Source organism: Chiloscyllium punctatum, chromosome 35, assembly GCF_047496795.1.
Source record: "Chiloscyllium punctatum isolate Juve2018m chromosome 35, sChiPun1.3, whole genome shotgun sequence".
NCBI classification, from domain to species: Eukaryota; Metazoa; Chordata; class Chondrichthyes; order Orectolobiformes; family Hemiscylliidae; genus Chiloscyllium; species Chiloscyllium punctatum.
Window position 1 is genome coordinate 5,735,530 of NC_092773.1, and position 13,985 is coordinate 5,749,514.

General features: G+C 44.0%; 1 protein-coding gene across 1 annotated transcript in view; it reads left to right on the top strand.

Annotated features, from left to right (window-relative positions):
• The window catches only part of LOC140459553 (calcium-activated potassium channel subunit alpha-1-like), a 106,623-nt gene that overhangs the window by 68,136 nt on the left and 24,502 nt on the right, over window positions 1–13,985 (top strand). The window lies entirely within an intron of this gene.

The following is a 13,985-nucleotide window of genomic DNA, read 5'->3' on the forward strand; positions in this document are numbered from 1 at the left end:
GAAGTACGTTTGCTTCCTTCCTCCAAACAATATATACTGTAAACAGTTGTGGTTCCAACACTGATCCCTGTGGAACCCTAATGGTCACAGGTCACCAACCTGAAAAAGAAAACCTTTATCCCCACTCGCTGTTTACTGCCCATGAGCTAATTCTCTGTCCATGCCAATATACTTCCTCTCACACTGTGAGCTCTTACCATGTAACCTTTTGTGAGGTACTCTGTCGAATTCCTTCTGGAAGTCCATCTACAACATATCGATTGGATCACCCCTATTTAGTCTTGTTCAGACTTGCTTGAAAAACTCTAAAGTTTAGTCAGATAAGATTTCCCTTTTCACGAAGCCATGCTGACTGCTTGATTACATGTGATTTTCCAAATGTGCTGCTCGTACTTCCTTAATAACTGATTCTAACATTTTTCCAACAATAGATGTTAGGTTAATCAGCTGATAGTTCTCCTCCTTATGCCTGCCTTCCTGTTTGAACAGGAGCGTCACACTGGCAGTATTTCAGTCTTCCGGTACTTCGCCAGAATCCAATAACTTAGAAACGTACAGCTAATGCAACCAATGCTACAGCATTGTGACACATTTATTTGAAAAATTATGATAAGCAAAATGAACTGCAGCACAATAACACAAAGCGCAGCCAAGTAACTGTATAATATTTTTCAGGAAGGACCTGTGTTTCAACGACATATTTTGCAACCTCAGTACTTCCCAAAGACGAGGTTCAAGAAACAAGAATGCTTCTTGTTGGTTCCAAAAAGAATATTGTCTCGTTCCCCTCCTTAGCAATGGGATCTTTTTGATCTACAGGGAAAGAGATGGCAGTGATTCAATGAGTAATTTAAAAGAAAGCACCTCTGGCATGTTCAGGAATGGTCATTAGTGTATCATTGGATGGAAGAGGAATGGTGGCAGATCTTGCAGAGATTAATTTTATTTATTCATGGGATGTGGGCATTGCTGGCTGGACTAACATTTCTTTCCCATCCCTAGTTACCCAGAGGGCAATCAACAGTCCACCACATTGCTTTGGTCTGGAGTTACGTGTAGGCAGACTGGATAAAGAAGGCAGATTTTCTTCCTTAAAGGACATTAGTGAACCGATAGGTGTTTGCAACAATGGTTACATGGTCACTGTTTTTATTGCAGCTTTTTACTGAATTCAGTTAGTGCCATCTGCCCTGGTGGGATTCAAAGCAATGTTCTTATGATATTACTATGCTACCAACTGCATGCTTGCTTGCTGGCTGGAACATAGCAGGATGGCCATTCAACTGTGGCTCACTAGGAAACACGCTTGCTTTGAATTCAAAGATCTTGTATTCGATAGCTATCGAGGGTGCAGGTTTGGTGGATTCATCATAGTAAATATGAGATTATGGAGATAGGGTAGGGGCTGGGTCTGGGTTGGATGCTTTTTAGAGGGTTGGTACAGACTTGATGGGCCAAATGGACTCTTTCTGCACTCTAGGGATTCTATGATTCTAATATTGTGCTGTTCAAGATGCTGTCTGGCTGGTCCCATACGTCCCTTTATGGGCAAAAGACCCCAAAACACTCAGGGCATTACTTCTAAGAAAAGCAGAAGAATTTTCCGCAGTGTCCTGGTCAATATATTATTGTGGTTGTGTTCGCCGAGCTGGGAGTTTGTGTTGCAGACGTTTCGTCCCCTGTCTAGGTGACATCCTCGGTGCTTGGGAGCCTCCTGTGAAGCGCTTCTGTGATGTTTCCTCTGGCATTTATAGTGGTTTGTATCTGCCGCTTCCGGTTGTCAGTTCCAGCTGTCCGCTGCAGTGGCCGGTATATTAGGTCCAGGTTGATGTGCTTATTGATTGAATCTGTGGATGAGTGCCATGCCTCTAGGAATAAAGATCACAGAAGCGCTTCACAGGAGGCTCCCAAGCACCGAGGATGTGACCTAGACAGGGGACGAAACGTCTACAACACAAATTCCCAGCTCGGCGAACACAACCACAACAACGAGCACCCGAGCTACAAATCTTCGCACAAACTTTGATCAATATATTATCTCTCAACCAATATCACTGAACAAACTGTTGATCTAGCCATCATCCACTGTTTCGAAAGCTTTACTGTGATCTTTTTGGCTCCCCTATTTCCGGCACCACAACACTTCAAAAGAACCTCACTGGTGGTGAAATACTTGGCGGCAAGCTGAGATTGCAAAAGGCTCTTTGTAAATGTTACTATTCGTTTGTGTGGAACAGGGTGGGAAAGAGCAGATGTGTCTCAGTTTCCATCTCAATAAATCACATGAGGCGTCCACAGTGCAGCCTTCCAAAAAAGTAGACAGGAGACAGAGCAAATCGCATTTCGTAACCAATTGCTGCCTTAAACATGTAACATTATTGCTTGTGGTATTTCATTTACTTGGATTGACACTTTGATAAATATCTCTACAGTTGATACAATAACTTGCTCCAGGGGTCATTATTATTAAGATCTGTCACCAAGAAGCATCTGAGCGATGACTCAGTAAAAAGATTAGGAGTACAAAATAAATCATCCAATGGCATTGATTGCCTTCTAAGGTTTGCAGCCCAGAAACCCCTTGAAGCGCTTTCAAACATTTCTCTGTGGCGTTATTTTTCACACTGAATAAATTTGTGGCTGTAGATAATCGAGCATATAAAAGGAAGGGTCGGTGGTGGGGGGAGGTGTGTTAGATGGGGGATAAAGGCATCGTGTTTTTCAACTAGTTCAAGCCCTGGGGCGATTTGACTGCCAAGGGCCAGTGTTAGAATTGGACTTCACAGCAAGAGCTGTGTTTCTGTTCCGCTGGCACAAACCCTTGATGTACAATCAGAGAAAGGCGAGGGGGGAGATGGAGCACAACGTCTCTGCTTGCTGAGGAGGGAGCACGTACAGACATCAAACCAGACCAATGACTTGAGATGTATGAGACTGGATGGGTGAACCAGAGTCTTGAGGGTGCAGGAGGTTTTAAAGGATGGCACAGTGGCTCAGTGGTTAGCAATGCTGCCTCACAGCATCTGGGAACCGGGTTTAATCCCATCCTCGGGCTATTGACTGTGTGGAGTTTGCACATTCTCCCCGTGTCCGTGAGGGTTTCCTCTGAGTGCTCCGGTTTCCCCCCACAGTCCAAAGATGTGCAGGTTCGGTGGATTGGCCATGTAAAATACAGGACTCTGGGTGGAATGCTGTTCAGAGGATTAGTGTGAACGCAATGGGCCAAATGGCCTGCCTCATACGGTCGAGATTCAAGTCTGACAACAAGTCGTAATGTGGGGCCAGACTGAGTGAAAGTAAAAACGTTTTGTTCAACATCAAATTGATCACTTTACAGCCAATGAAATCCTTTGGAGTGTGATCTCTGATGTGATATAGAAATGGGCAGTGTCTGCATGGCAAGATCCCACACAAAGCAAGCAAGTTCATAGCTAGCTAAATCTCTTGCTGCTTGAGGGATAAATTTTGACCAAGACATTGAAAAGAATGTGCCTGTATTTCTCTGAACACGAGTGGGAACTGAAAGGGGAACTATTAGGCCTTAAGTTTAACATCTTCTTCCAAAGATGGCACCTCTCAGAACACAGCATTCCCAGAGTTTTGCAATAGGAGGTATTAACACTACAAAAATTCACCAAGGTTTCCAGATAGCACCTTCCAATCACACAACCACTAGAAGGACATAGGCAGCAGGTACATGAAAATACCACCATTTACAATTTCCCCTCTTAGTCCCTCACCATCCTTACTTGGAAATATATCACTGTTCCTTTAAAGTCAATGGGTCATAATCCTGGAACACAAAGAACAAACAACAGTACAGCGCAAGAACAGGCCCTTTGGCCCACCAACTCTGTGCTAACAATACGACACCTTTCTAAAGTAAAAATCCTTTGCCTCTACATGATCCGTATCCCTCTATTCCCTGTCAGTTCATGTATCTGTCAGCATACCTCTTAGTTGTATCTGCTTTGATCATCTTCAGAAATGAGATAACGAGAATCCAGAGAAAGTATATTCCTGTTAGGATGAAAGGAAAGGCTGGTAGGTATAGGGAATGTTGGATGACTAAAGAAATTGAGGGCTTGGTTAAGAAAAAGAAGGAAGCATATGTCAGGTATAGACAGGATAGATCGAGTGAATCCTTAGAAGAGTATAAAGGCAGTAGGAGTATACTTAAGAGGGAAATCAGGAGGGCAAAATGGGGACATGAGATAGCTTTGGCAAATACAATTAAGGAGAAGCCAAAGAGTTTTTACAAATACATTAAGGACAAAAGGGTAACTGGGGAGAGAATAGGGCCCCTCAAAAATCAGCCAGGCGGCCTTTGTGTGGAGCCGCAGAAAATGGGGAAGATACTAAATGAGTATTTTGCATCAGTATTTACTGTGGAAAAGGATATGGAAGATATAGACTGTAGGGAATTAGATGGTGACATCTTGCAAAATGTCCATATTACAGAGGAGGGAGTGCTGGATGTCTTGAAATGTATAAAGCTGGATAAATCCCCAGGACCTGATCAGGTGTACCCGAGAACTCTGTGGGAAACTAGAGAAGTGATGGCTGGGCCTCTTCTCGATAATCACAGGTGAGGTGCCGGAAGACTGGAGGTTGGCTAACGTGGTGCCACTGTTTATGAAGGATGGTAAGGACAAGCCAGGGAACTATAGACTGACGTCGGTGGTGGGCAAGTTGTTGGAGGGAATCCTGAGGGGCAGGATGTACATGTATTTGAAAAGGCAAGGACTGATTAGGGATAGTCAACATGGCTTTGTGCGTGGGAAATCATGTCTCACAAACTTGATTGAGTTTTTTGAAGAAGTCACAAAGAGGATTGATCTATATGGACTTCAGTAAGGCATTCGACAAGGTTCCCCATGGGAGACTGATTAGCAAGGTTAGATCTCATGGAATAGAGGGAGAACTAGCCATTTGGATACAGAACTGGCTCAAAAGTAGAGACAGAGGGTGGTGGTGGAAGGTTCTTTTTCAGATTAGAGGCCTGTGACCAGTGGAGTGCCACAAGGTTCGGTGCTGGGTCCTCTACTTTTTGTCATTTACCTAAATGATTTGGATGCGAGCATAAGAGGTACAGTTAGTAAGTTTGCTGATGACACCAAAATTGGAGGCGCAGTGGACAGCGAAGGGGGTTACCTCAGATTACAACAGGATCTGGACCAGATGGGCCAATGGGCTGAGAAGTAGCAGTAGGAGTTTAATTCAGATAAATGCGAGGTGCTGCATTTTGGGAAAGCAAATCTTAGCAGGACTTATACACTTAATGGTAAGGTCCGAGGGAGTGTTGCTGAACAAAGAGACCTTGGAGTACAGGTTCATAGCTCCTTGAAAGTGGAGTCGCAGGTAGATAGGATAGTGAAGAAGGTGTTTGGTATCCTTTCCTTTATTGGTCAGAGTATCGAGTACAGGCGTTGGGAGGTCATGTTGCGGTTGTACAGGACATCGGTTCAGCCACATCTGAGGCTGAGGGGTGACATTATAGAGGTTTACAAAATTATGAGGGGCATGGATAGGATAAATAGGCAAAGTCTTTTCCCTGGGATTGGGGAGTTCAGAACTAGAGGGCATAGGTTTAGGGTGAGAGGGGAAAGATATAAAAGAGACCTAAGGGGCAACCTTTTCACTCAGAGAGTAGGACGGGTATGGAGAAAAGAGCTGCCAGAGGAAGTGGTGGAGGCTGGTACAAATTGCAACATTTAAGAGGCATTTGGATGGGTATATGAATAGGAAGGGTTTGGAGGGATATGGGCCGAGTGTGGCAGCTAGGACTAGATTGGTTGGGATATCTGGTCGGCATGGACGGGTTGGATCGAAGGGTCTGTTTCCATTGTGTAAAGCTCTACCACCCTATCTCCTCTCTGAGTGCATTCTACACACTTAACCAACCTGTGTAAAAAACCTTACATTTCATATCTCCATTAAACTTGCCTCTTTTACGTTAAACCTGTGTCCCCTAGTAACTGACATTTCTACTCTTGGGAAAAAAAGACTCTGATTATCCATTCTATCCATGCCTCTATAATTTTGTAAACATCTATCAGGTCACTCCTTAGCTTGAAGTGTTCAAGTGCAAACAAACCCAATTTGTTCAATCTCTCCTCATAGCTAATACCATCCAAACCAGGCAATATTTGGTAATTCCAAAACCAGGTAAACCAAGCCTGGACCTTCTCCAAAGCCTCCACATCCCTCCTGGTAGTGTGGCAACTGGAAGTGTATGCAATATTCCAATTTTGGCCTGACTAAAGTTCTATACAACTGCAACGCAATTTGCCCATTTTATACTCTGTGCCCCAATCTTGCCATGCTACCCTTAATTTTCATGGGAGCATACTAGTCCTGAACTGTAATGAACTGGTCTTTACAAGATTTTTACACAAAATGTGGATTTTTCCTCAAACAGCCACCCTCAATCTTATTGAATTGGGATCCCTGTTCACATAATGCTACCCCATTGAAACTTTGATTACCTGGCTAGCTCATTCCCCAGTGCCAGGTCTCGTACGGCCCTTCTGTAGTTGGACTATTTATGTATTAATTCAAGAAACCCTCATGGATGTGCCTAACAAATTCCGCCCAGTCCAAGCCCGTGGCATTAAGGGAGTCCCAGTTAACACACAGGAGATCAAAATCACCCATAACAATCATGTTGCTTTTCCACCTATCAGCTCCTCTGTCACCCGGTAGCTGTTAGGAGGCTGGCACTCTTATCAATGAAATAAATTTACAGCTAACTCTAGTGTTAGATCCTTACCAAAGAATAATGCACACCAAATACATTACTTGAGAAACAACTTGATAACTACTTATCCACAAGCCTAAATCTCACTATTCTAAAACATTGCATGTTTGAAAAGGTTAATGGCAATTGTAAGTAAGAAAAAACAAATCACCTGACAACTACTTATCAATCAGGTCTGTCCAAAGGTATGTGATGTGACAAAGTGCAGCTGCCATGATAGTCCCCATGTTATGCATCAAGCAGTTATGGTGACTGTGCTGACTTCTCCCCTGAATCTTCCTTGGTCACTTCTTATCAGTGCCCTGCCTTAATTCTGAGTCTGTCTACAGCACATGGACTGCAGCTCCACCTTCTCAAGGCAACTGGGAATGCACAATTAATCCTGGACCAGCCAATAATGCCCACGTCCCATTAATAAATAATAAAAAGCATGGTACAGCTTAGGAAGGAGGCCATTCAGGTCATCAAGTTTGTCCTTGTTGTTTCAACAAGAAAGCAGTTTCATGATCTGTTAGAATTGTAAACACCTCCATTCCACTGCCATGGTGGCTCAGTAGTTAGCACTCCTGCCTCACAGTGCTAAGGACCTGGGTTCGATTCCAGTCTCAGGCGACTGTCTATGTGGAGTTTCCACATTCTCCCGGTGTCTGTCTGGGTTTCCTCCCACAATCCAAAGATGTGCACGTTAGGATGGGTTGGCCATGCTAAATTGCCCATAGTGTTCAGGGATGTAGGTTAGGTGGATTAGTCAGGGTTAAATGTAAATTAGGGGTAAATTGGTCTAGGTGGGTGCTCTTCAGAAGGTTGGTGTAGGCCAAATGGCCTGCTTGCACACTGTTAAAAAGGGGGTGGCACAGTGGCTCAGTGGTTAGCACTACTGCCTCACAACGCCAGGGACCCAGGTTCAATTGCAGCCTTGTGTGTCTGTGGGGAATTAGCACATTCTCCCCGTGTCTGCATGGGCTTCCTCCCACAATCCAAAGTTGTGCAGGTTTGGTGAATTGGCTGTGCTAAATTGCCCACAGTGTTCAGGGATGTGCGCATGAGTCAGGGTAAATATAGGGGAATGAGTTTGGGTGGGATACTCTTTGGAGGGTCAGTATAAACTTGTTGGGCTGAAGGGCCTGTTTCCACACTGTAGGGATTCTAATTTCTTTCTCAGTCTGCTCTAAGGAGATCAAGCCCAGTTTCCCACTTTTTCTATTCAGTTCCTTGAGTATGTTCAGCTAATCAGTTCGATTAGGAACCCACATGCAAGACACTTGGACTGTGTTGGCCTTTACATGAAGGAGCCTTTGATGGTTATTATGAAAGTAATCAAGACCAACCGAGTGAGGTATAATTTGGCCAGTGATTGGAAGAAGCCAAGTGCAGTATCAGAACCCGTGGTTTCAGTCCTTGTCCTGGAAACAACATCCCATCAGCAGAGATATTTGATCTATCCCAACTCTTCATGCTTTTCTGCACATGAGTCAAGTGTAGGCAATTCTACCTCAGTGGATGGAGAATCCCAAATCACAGCCTCAGCTTCCATTTCATTTGGATTCTGATCAACATATTCGCATCATACTCAGCTTGTGGAGAAAACGAGACCAGGCTGCTTTAGATTATAGTAGGCTTTTGTACCAGAGTTGTACTCTTCCTGGAGTAGGTCATGTAAGCCGAGAATAGAACTGCCATGATTAACATCTCAAACAGCTTGATTCGATCACTCCTCAACTAATATGTCCAGCCTGCCAACCCTGGGGACACAAAAACATTTGAAACATGTGCACAGAAGCAAGCAATTGTGCCCATCCAGTTTGAGCCAGCTCTTCTGCCCGTTTAATCCAGTTTCTTTGTTCTCTTATTTATCAGTGGATTTCTTCAGTTTCAGTTTTCAGTTTGCAAAGCGACAAAAGTATCTTTGGCGCAGGTCTGGTGAGCAGGGTCATGAGTGTTCCTTCTAAACTTGGCAAGAGGCAGGATGACAGAAGCTCTAGGTGATGAAGTGCTCTCGCACAAAGCATATTTCAGATGTCCCCTTCACTCCATCTCCTGGCTTAGCAGCTAACTGTCTCCACCTTGACAGCTGCTCTGTACATGTTACCGGAGCCCTTTGGAAATGGATTGCCTGCTAATTGATTTGTGATACAGCAAATTACTCAAGAACTTTGATAAGACAACCTTGCTCGCCAGTTCAATGTTTTAATGTAGATGTCCATTAATCACTGGTTGAAACATTAGCAGCTGATACACTTGAGTCCGTAACTTTTCCCTCCCTTCGCTGCTTTGCATTGATTTTCCGTCATCCTGACTGGATCAGACATCAGCTGGAGTTCATTAAAATTTTAATCATCAATGACTCACAACGCTCTGATACTGTCAGCTTCCTTGTCCAACACATTACCGTTTCACAAAGGTCTCCCTATTAGAATTCAAATCCATCCCTGGTCTCACTTGCCTCTCCATAAGCCCTATCAATCTGATTTTCTCCTCGACCTAAAGGAGAATGATCCCAGATTCCTCAGCCTCTCCATGTCACTGAAGACCAGAATTCTTGTGAGAAAATTCAAGTTCATCTCCTTTGCATCCTCTCCAAGGACCTGACATTTCTAAAGTGTGCTGCCAAGAATTGGACTTGGCCAACTCATGAGCTGACCAGTGATTTACAAAGGCTGTGCTTGCCTTTAGTGCATACAATTAAAACAGTTTTATCAATCTATCCCAACAGCTTTACAAAGTTACTGTTTGTACATGCAGGAAGTTGGAAGCAAGGAAAACTGATCAGACTGGAGAGGCTGAATGCGAGCCCATGATCAGAACTGCCGACAAATAGTCAAAGATCCTGACACCCACTGACCCTTTCCTCACAAGATGATTTTGTTTGTTTCCTGAATGCAAGGATTTGAGCAGCCTGACTTGAGCTGTTTCATTACCCAGAGCCTTCATTTAATTAAGCAAAGGGAAAGTCATGGGCCCAAAGCCAGCTCTGGAGATCAGAACTTGTCAGCAACCCTCCCGAGCCCTCTCATGGCACGGAAAGTTAATAATCTTAAAAACAGAAACACTCCTCTCTCCTTCAAAGGATGGAAGGTTAAATATAAATCTGGTTGAGGCATTAAGGGGGCAAGGTGGAGTTCAGCATCAAAACAAACCCTGCTGGCTCGCGCTCAAGAGATTTGTGACTAAGCAGCTAAACAAGGCTTGAAGTGAAGCAAGATCGCCTTTAAATTAGTGTTTCTGGGCACGTCAGGCACTTGCACTTTGAAAACATTTCTTTGCCTCATTTAAGCTGGGCCTGCATCTCAATTATTGCTGTTGGTATCAGGCAAGAGTAACACCAGCTCTGTTTAGTCAACTGGGAAAATGTAAGCTTGTCATAATAAAGACCTTGTGCCAAAAATAACCATTTCCACGAAGTGGAGAAACACATAGCAGCAGTGACTGTCTCTATGAGATCAAATTGACCTGACTGTAAACTCAGTGTAGATCTGAGATCAGAGGTCATCGAGTAACTGATCATGTGCTGTAAGATTCTAATGGAAAGGACTGACATCAGTCAGACCTAAAATATCATTCACTGAGAGCTATAGGCGAGAGGGCTGGTAGAGAGAGCCTCCTGAGACGATTTGCATCTCTCTAACTTTGGCTGCTTGAAAATCCCTGACTTCTTTCATCCTTCCAGTTGTTTTCATGCCTTCAGTTGCTATTGCAGTGGGCCCAGTGTGATTGACATGCAGTGCTGATATTAATCCTGCTTCTACTGTTTTAATACAGCTCATGAACAAGTTGATTAACCTTTTGATTGATAGCTCCTAAGCGATAATATCATAAAGGAAATGTACAAGTTTAAATTAAGACTTCATTTTTTGGTGAGTGGAGGGTGTGAGGTCACACTCCACTCCCTATCTGGTGCCCTCTGGTCTTGGTATTCCTTAAGTGTACCACTGGGCTTGCCGCACTCCCCCTCTAAGGGTGCCTGGGCACAGATATAATCACGGACATCTGTCATGCAGTTGACTGTGTGCAACAGATCCCTTCACAGCCTACTGCCTAGACTTATTAAGGAATAGCTTGGTCAGGCCATGAAGAGGACCTTCCATTTCCCAACCCTCTCCACATGATGTGTCTAAAGATCAGGACCAGGAGGCTTAAGTGCACCAGAGATTTAGAAGGACTCCTGTTAAATATTGAAGAAATGACTTAAGGTGACTGGCTCCTTGAGGCCTTAAAAATGTCAGGCCTTAATCAAGAGTTGCACCGAGCTGCTGGAGACCAGATCCCTAATGGTCAGGGTGAGGTGAGGACACCCAGATAGAGCACTTTCCACTGGGGACTTCCACCATGACTACACAGCACATGGATGCCAGAGTATATCTGGAGAGCGTACCAAGGTAAGGAAGTGAAGGGCGCATGAGTGGACTGGAAACCCCTCCATGCCAAACAGAAGGGCACAGATGGAGATTCTTCGAACTGATTCAAACTGTGTCATGGCTCCCCAAGGAAGGCTTCAGTGCCCAAGGCCAATGGTAAATTCTATCTGAACAGGGGTCAGTTCAAATAAAAGCCCACGGACATCTCAGTTGTCTCAACACCATGAGTATCCTTGGGGCAACCACCACTGTCTTGAGCCTCTGAATGTCTTTGGCCACGGCACTGTACACTGACCGACACACCATCATTGAGCCACCCTCTTTACATTTCATGCCAACAACAAGTTACCATTTAGATTTTTACAAAATAAATATTTACACTAGCTTACCCAACAACTGTGCTCTCTCAGTCCAAGATCACCCTCACCCTTCTCTGCAGTGAACTTGATCAACATCTATCTGTCCACTCCACCAAGATGTCGATGTCCTTTAGAAGTCCAACACTGCTCTTCTCATTATTTACAATTTTCCTGGGTTCACTGCCTTTGAATTTGTCCCCAACACACCAAGTCTGGATCATTTATGTATATCAGGAAATTTACAGTGTCCAAAAACCTGGGGAATTCCAATAGAAACTTCCTCGAGCTCCAGAAACACCACTTTAGCATAATTCTGTGTCCCATACCACAGTTAATTTTGTATCCATATTGCTACTGTTCCTTTTATTCCACCTCCTATAACTTTCTTCATCGCAATGGAGCACAGTATTGAACACCTACTGGAAGGCCAGATCAACAGCCTTCCCCTCATCAATCCCCTCTGATACCACTTCCAAAAACTCCAGCAAATTCATAAGGAACTACTTTAGCTTAACAAATCCTTCCAGACTCTTCTGAATCAACCCACAATTTTTCATGTGACTGTTCATTCTACACCAATTTATTCTTGAAGTTTATCCATAATTAAGGTCAAACTGAGTGGACCGTATTTGCTGTCTGACCTTTACACCTTTGCTGAACAAGAAATACATCACCAAGGTATACTGTCTTCCAGAGGGCTCATGGAAAAGTATTGCCACAGGTTCAAAAGCAGACCAACACCAAGTCCGAGGGAAACTGCTGGCATCGTAGTAATGCCACTAGACTAGTTAATCCAAACCCCAGATTAATGTTCTGGAGACACAAATTGTATACCATTTTTTAAAAATTCATTTGTGGAATGTGGGCGTTGCTGGCTGGACCAAAAGTTATTATCCTTGAGTTGCCCTTCTTCTTCCACTGCACTCCACAGTTAACCACAATGCCTTGAGGGAGAGAAATCCAAGATTTTGACCCAGCCAACAGGAGATTCAGAAGGTCTCTTCAGTCGAGGGACTAGCTGGTCACAGCCCATGTACAGTGCACGTGTAAATAAGGGTGAGTTGGTGACAGGATACTGGTACAGTTATTTCCCCTTTCCTCTCTCCTTCAAATCCAACAATAGTCAAAGCAGGTAGCAGCCCAGCAGAAAACAGCAATTAAAACAAAACTCACTCATCACTTCTTTAAGCAGTTCCTCCCGAAGCTGAGTTTCCTAGCCAGCAAGCAGTCAAGCATCGAAGTCCGTTTCTCTTCCCCCTGCAGTCAGTCAGCCAGCTCGTCAATAAGCTGTATGTCAGCCAACCCGTGGTCCGATAAGGCTGAGAAGCAATCTTACTCTCTTCTCTTCCCATAGCAGTAAGCAGAAAAAACAGACACAGGACAAAATTGTGCATTCAATCCTCCTTTCAACACTGAGTTAAAGAGCCTGTCTCATTATTACTGGTCAAGTAGAGGCCACTGGTGAGGCTTCATGGGAAGAAAGATTTGTCTTATGTAAATATAAGTAGTTTATTGCATGATTGCAATTGGGCACAAATTACACTGACTATTTCAACATAATTTCTTAAAATTGTCAGGAGCCAAAGATGATACACAGTATTTGTCTCCATCAGGAATTTGTGCTATACTGTCTGACTCACCATCAAAATACTTTGTCAAGTTGGGTGCAGCTTAGTGCAACTTTGACATGGACTCTTTCAGAAATATTACTTGATACAACAGCTGCCTGGATCTGAATTCTGATTAACCCTGCTCCATACTTTTCTCATCTCCACTGAAATAGTCTGTGAAATCTATCTCTTTGAGCAAGCTTTTGTTCACCTGACCTTCTCATGCCTTCAACGGTTTAGTGATACACAAGCAGGAGGCTGGAAGAACACAGCAAGCCAGGCAGCATCACGAGGTAGAGAAATCAACGTTTTGACTGTAACCCTTCTTCAGGACTTGGGGTGGGAGTAAGGGGAGCTGCAGATAAAGGGGGGGAGGGGGTTTAGAACACAGAACATAGAAAAGTACAGCACAGAACAGGCCCTTTGGCCCACGATGTTGTGCCGAGGTTTAATCCTCATGTAAAATATAGTAACTTAACCTACGCACCCCTCAACTCACTGCTATCCATGTACATGTCCAGCAGTCGCTTAAATCTCCCCAATGACTCTGCTTCCACCACCACAGCTGGCAACACATCCCATGCATTCACAACTCCCTGCATAAAGAACCTACCTCTGACGTCTCCTTTATACCTCCCTCCTAATATCTTCAAACTACGACTCCTCGTACCAGTCAATTCTGCCCTGGGGAAAAGTCTCTGGCTATTGACTCTATCTATTCCACTCATTATCCTATATATCTCGATCAGGTCTCCTCTCTTCCTCTTTCTCTCCAGAGAGAAATGTCCGAGCTTATTCAACCTTTCTTCATAAGGCAAGCCCTCCAGTCCAGGTAGCATCCTGGTAAACCTTCTTTGCACCCTCTCCAAAGCCTCTGTATCTTTCCTGTAGTAGAGGAACT